The sequence below is a fragment of the Phacochoerus africanus genome, chromosome 2 (assembly GCF_016906955.1).
Source record: "Phacochoerus africanus isolate WHEZ1 chromosome 2, ROS_Pafr_v1, whole genome shotgun sequence".
Lineage (NCBI taxonomy): Eukaryota > Metazoa > Chordata > Mammalia > Artiodactyla > Suidae > Phacochoerus > Phacochoerus africanus.
This window is the reverse complement of record NC_062545.1, coordinates 65,794,477-65,800,842: the sequence shown is the minus strand read 5'-3', so window position 1 is coordinate 65,800,842 and position 6,366 is coordinate 65,794,477.

Here is a 6,366-nt window from a genome sequence, read left to right as displayed (position 1 = left end):
CCATGCAGGTGTCCACCAGGCAGAAGGCAGAGCTAGTGCCAGGGTTTGAAACAAAGTCAGCAATTTTGAGGGTTTTCCAAATAATTCAGATTGGCTCAAGTGTAGGGTTTGATTGGAAAGGGTCATATCCAAGGATTTATTCATTCGTTCGATATTTAAAATTTTTTTCAGGCATTATTTGTAAAGAACTTCCCATGTTCCACATAGTGTACAACACACCACTGAAGAAGGTGGACAAGATCTCTGCCCTCATGGAAAGTACATTGCTGCAGTGGAGACAGGCAATGATCCCATATGCAAAGAAAGTGAAATGGTTACAGAATGCAATAAAGGCAGTAAACGGGATGCTCTGATGGAGAATACATAAGGGCAACCTGATTTAGTCCAATTAATCTGGGAAGGTCTATTAAAGTTGACACCTAAAGGATGGAAAAGAACAAGCTACTCGAATGCGTAGGAAGGATTCCAGAGCACTAAGTTAGTTCTTGAAGCTTTTGCCAGGTTGAAAAGAATACATTCATGGAGACACAGACACGGACACACACACACACACACACACACACACACACACACACACACACACACACACTATCTCTCTTCATTCACTGCAAAAAAAAAAAAGGTAAAAATACATATCCCATTAGATAGAGCCAGGAAGGTGTCAGTGCCTCAGCCATCTCTGCCTGGGTCAAGTTGAACTTCAGAGAAGGGTCTAGAGAGGTAAAAGAACCCTGTCACAGATGACTCTGTATGAAATGCTCAGGATGTGAATTTGTTCCAGGGCAATGGAGAGCCTTGGTGCAGGATTAAGCTGAGGCCTGTTGACATCTGTTTGGTGTGTTACAAGGACTACTTCTGTGATAGTATAGAGAATTTTTGCTACAGGTGGGTATTAAATACAATTTTAAATAATTGAAAAAAGCTGATATATACCACATATATTGCATGAATAACATCACATTTTCTTGCATGGTCAAACAAGTTAAAAAATCATAGCATTATAATTTGGACAGAATTTATGGTTTTGATTTTAACTTTTGCCCCAAACAAGGTTTGATAGACTAAGTAGGGAAGGGGACCAAAAACATGATGAGACATAATTAGACATACTCTGTATTTAAACCTTAATTTTATTAATTAAAACAGTTGTGTACAAATGACCAAGAGGGATATGAAAAGATGCTCAACATCGCTAATCAGAGAAATGTAAATCAAAACCACAATGAGCCATTACCTCACCTAATTTTATATATAATATAAAACAAATGTTGGCGGTGATGTGGAGAAATTGGAATCCTTTTATACTATTGGTGGGAATGTAAATGGACAACTACTATGGAAAAGAGTACAGAGTTCCCTCAAGAAATTAAGAAAAGAATTAGCATATGATCCAACAATCCCACTTCTGGGTATATAATCAGAAGAGCTGAAATCAGGACAGTAAAGATATATCTGCACTCCCATGTTGGTTGCAGCATTTTTCACAATAGTTAAGTCATGGAAACAACCCAAATGTCCATCAACAGATGAATGGACAAAGAAAATGTGATACATACATGATGGAACATTATTTTTAGAAAAGAAGGAAATCCTGCCATTTGCTACAACATAGACGAATCTGAAGAGCATTATGCCAGGTGCAGTAAGCTAGTCACAGGAGGATGAAACTGCATGATTCCACTTACACGAGGTACTTGAAATATTCAAACTCACAGAAGCAAGAACAGAAAGGACTGGAGAGAGTGGGAAAGGGGAGCTCTTTCTCAACAGGTATAAAGTTTCAGTTATGCAAGGGGAATGCATTCTTGAGATATTGTACAACGTCGTGTCCATAGCCCACAATACTGTATTATGCACTTGAACTTTTGTTAGGAGAGTAAAACTCACATTAAGTGTTCTTACTACCAAAAACCTCAAAACAAAATCCCAAAGAGACATAGGAACATTTCTCGAGGTGATAATATGACTCTTACCTTGATTATGATGATGGTTTCACGGGTGTATCCATCTGTCCAAACTCATCAAATTTTATACATTAAATATGTGCAGGTTTTCAATATCAACTATATCCCAACAAAGCTGTTTACATAAAAATAAGGGAAAGAGTATGTAAAATATTTGATAAATTCAGTGTATGTAACAGAACAAAGATATTGAGCTCAACAATGGGACACGCAGTTTTGAATCTCCTGTCTTACTCCAGTGTAGAACATCTCCAGCATCATTGTGTCTACCTGTATATTTCCCACCATCAAGCACTTTTCTGAGAGGTCACTGCTAATCTGAACTTTGTGTTAATTTTTCCCTTGATAAAAAAATGGGTTTCACCTCCTATGTATGTATCTCTAAATGATATATCCTTTAGTATTTCTTGTCTTTGAACTTCATTAAAATGGCATTATATCATACAGGCTTCTGTACAATATTCCTTTTCTCTTCAATATTGTGGTTTCTATGTCTTATCCACATTGTGTGTTTTTAATGCTGCCTAATATTCCATTGAGTAAATAAACCATAGCCGTTTCGAGCATGGGAGGGGAGGTTTAGGGTATTATTATCATTATTGGCTATCACAAAATATGCCACTCTGAACATTTTTGTGCAGGTCTCCTATTGGACATGTGCAAAGTTGTTCTAACATACACACACACACACACATACACACACACACTCAGGAGCAGGATTGTCAAGTTTAAAGTATGGTGAATGTTTAACTTGACAAGGCCATGCTACATTATTTTCTAATAAATGGTGCTCATTAAAATTTTTTTAAACTGCAGAATCAGTCATGATTTATGCCCAACTCTTGCCTGATCACTATATTCCTAGTTCTTGGCTGCTTCTAGGAATCATTTTGATACATTAATTTTAACACCAACTAACCTCTCTTATTGCTGTCTCTGATGATGAGAAAGATCACCTTTAATTTATTCCAGCGAAAGGATCTCAGGTCCTGCGTTGTGTGACTCAGAAGATGAGAGAACATCATAATATCTCCTCTGAGGAGTGGATGTGCTGTGAGGCTAATGAGGCTGAACCTTCAAGACCTCTTATTTGCCTGGGTTCCTACCAGCATCATTTGAAAATATTCACTTTTGTATATATTTTTTGTTCATAATTTAAAATTCTTGGAGTTCCCATCGTGGCTCAGTGGAAACAAATCTGACTAGTATCCATGAGGATGCAGGTTCAATCCCTGGCCTTGCTCAGTGGCTTAAGGATCTGGTGTTGCCGTGAGTGTGATGTAGCTTGCAGGCGCAGCTTGGATCCTGTGTTGCTGTGGCTGTGTTGTAAGTGGGCAGCTGTAGCTCCGATTCGACCCCTAGCCTGGGAACCTCCATATGCCCCGTGTACAGCCCTAAAAGAGAAGAATAGGTGAATAAATAAAACTCTTTTTCTTAAAAAAGGCCCCAACTTTTATATGCTTACGATCCCAGGAAACCTGAATCTGTCCTCAGTGTCTTTTCTATTATAATCTCTTTACTTTGGAGTTCACATTTTATAACTTCGGTCTTCCCAATCCTCTGGCTTTTCAGAGACTTTTAAAACAATTCAAAACATTGTTCCCCTGAATATTTTAAAATCACCTCAAACAATGGATTAGTCATTTAACTAAAAAACGGGCTCTTCCCGGAGTTCCCGCTGTGGTGTAGTGGGGTTAAGAATCTGACTGCAGTAGCTCAGGTGGCTACTGAGGCACAAGTTCGATCCCCAGCCTGGCACAGCAGGTTAAAGGATCCAGCATAGGTCGCAGCTGTGGCTGGGATCCAATCCCTGGTCCAGGAACTTCCATATGCCTCAGGTGCTGCCATAAAAAAAAAAAAAAAAAAAAAAAAAGAGTTCTTCCTAAGGGACTTCATCCCAGTTTTAGTGGAGTTACTTGGAAATGAGTCAGAATCCTAACATACATTTCAACACAGTGGATTAATCTAATTGATTTAAGTCATTCTTCTTGGCACCACTTATTTTATTTTGCTTATGACTTGGCTTTACAGGCCAAATCAGATTTGAAGGACTTATGTATGGTATTAGTATTGCATAGACTTGTGCCAGGTTTTCACTATCCTCTCTGCTTGATTTCTCTGAATTAAAATAATGGACAATGTCAGTTGTGATAAATCAATTCAGTAATTATGAGAAAGTATTATGCCCACAAATAGCTAACAATCTACTAGACATTATCAGTACTTTTAATTACTCATTTAAAGGCATCTTTATTGACTTTTGATCATTGACGTTGAGAGAGATGACTACAAAAAAAGCACTCGTTAAGAAAGTAGCAGAGTTGAACTGGAATAGCCTCCTTGTCTTTCTAGGTTGATTATTTTTCATGAATATAACTGTGTGGCAGAGCCCCTTGATTTTTTTTTTCCAGATCCACAGGGGCAATCATAAAAATCTCTGGTTCCTAACTAATGAGTCTTTTCTGGGGCTTCTGGGGCTTTCTTCCCATACTGTTAACCCCAATTTTCTTTACTGCTATTCTTCCCACACTGGTAACCCCAATTTTCTTTACTGCAATTCCTCAAGGGTGCAAGCGCTCCCCAACAGTTCATCCCCTCTTATTGGCTCCCATAGTTAGAGCTAGAGCGGGTCAGGTTAGATCATCCCTGTCTGTTTTGCCCTTTTTGTTCCAACCTGACCAAATGCTCTGGGGCCCTTACATGTCTGGGGCTCATCTGGCTTCATTTCAAAATACTCACTTGCTGTTATAGCACAGGGAACTCTACCCAATATTCTGTAACAACCAATATGGGAAAATAATCTGAAAAAAATGCATATGTATATATGTGTAACTGAATCACTTTATTGTATAGCAAAAATGATCACATTGTAAATCAAATATAATTCAATAAAACTTAAGAAATACAAATGCTCACTTTTATAAATATAATTTTTTTTCATAGTTTTTTATTCTTTTTCATAAAAGGGCCTCCAAATGTACACATTTCTTTTTAAATAATTAGGTAATCTCAGAAGAGATTTTAGTTGCAACAATGATACTGGAATTTAAAAACTCTTAGGGAAAGTGGGGGGAGGGATAAATTAGGAGTTTGGAATTAACAGATACACACTTCTATATGTAAAATAGATAAACAACAATGGACTACAGTATAGCACAGGGAACTATATTCAATACCTTGTAATAACCTATAGTGAAAAAGAGTCTGAAAAAGAATATATATATATATGAATCAGATTCAGATATACGTCTATATATGAATCACTTTTGTGTATACCTGAAATTAACACACTGTAAATCAACTATATTTCAATAAAAAACAAAATAAAACCCTCTTGGACTCCTCAGGATATACCCACAGACCTCAGTTTAAGAAACACTGGTATATAAGGGTAAAACTTGATATTTTAGTCAGCTTGGATGTTCTCGAACACACAAAGCAATACCCTTTCCTAGTCAAGCCTCGGCCATGAGCATCTCCCATGGAAGCCCCTCCACCTAGACCTGTCTTGCCCTCTGCCTCCAACTATGGCCTCCCTTTAAAGTACTTCTCCTTCCCCAGAGAATGTGTCTCTTTAAGTTGCTTAAAAACGCGAGCCACACCTCTGTCTCTGGCAGGGTGTGCTTTCAAAGTTTCTCTCCCCACCTCTGAAAGTAGCCCGAATCCATTCCCTGCCCATCGCAGGTTGGATAATGGGATGCTCTGCAGCGGGAGGGTGTTCTTAGCCACAGAATGGAAGCCCCAGTTAATTTGCACGGAATATCTTTTTCCTACGTCTCTCCTATGTAACACTTTCCTTCTGGTGAATATAAGACTCCTCCAGCAATAACAACTTGCATTTCTACAGCCTTAAGAACATGGACTCACATAAATCACACTCATTAGTACCTCTTCCGTTCAGAGGTCCCTTTCCCAGGTGACTAGCACGCCTCCAGCCTACCTCCCAACCTCCGCCTCATCTCTATTATTGGTATAATCGTACTTGACTCTCCCAGGGGAAGCCCACTGGGCTAGTCCTTTTCTTCACTCTTTCTTGATGCATACACAGTTTGGCTGAGGCCCAGGACATCCAGCGCCTGCTCCAACAAGTGCCCCCACACCTGCACCTCCATTCACCTGACTGTTGGAGTCTTCCATTGGGCTTTGTTGAGAGAACCGAGGTCTCCTCTCCATTTCTTATCTCTTCTCCAAAATTTTCCCTGTTTTTGTTTGTTTGTCTGTTTGTTTTCACTCTCTTATCTTTCCCCTAATGCTGGCTATCTCATGACTGCCACCTGAAAGGCCAGAGTTCTTAAAAAGTTCAAAAGATTCCCCTGTCCCTGGATATTTTAACTAGGAGCTGAGTTTTGCAAAAGTCTCCAGGCTTTGGTTTTCTTAATTGTACAATAGAGTTCATCATAAC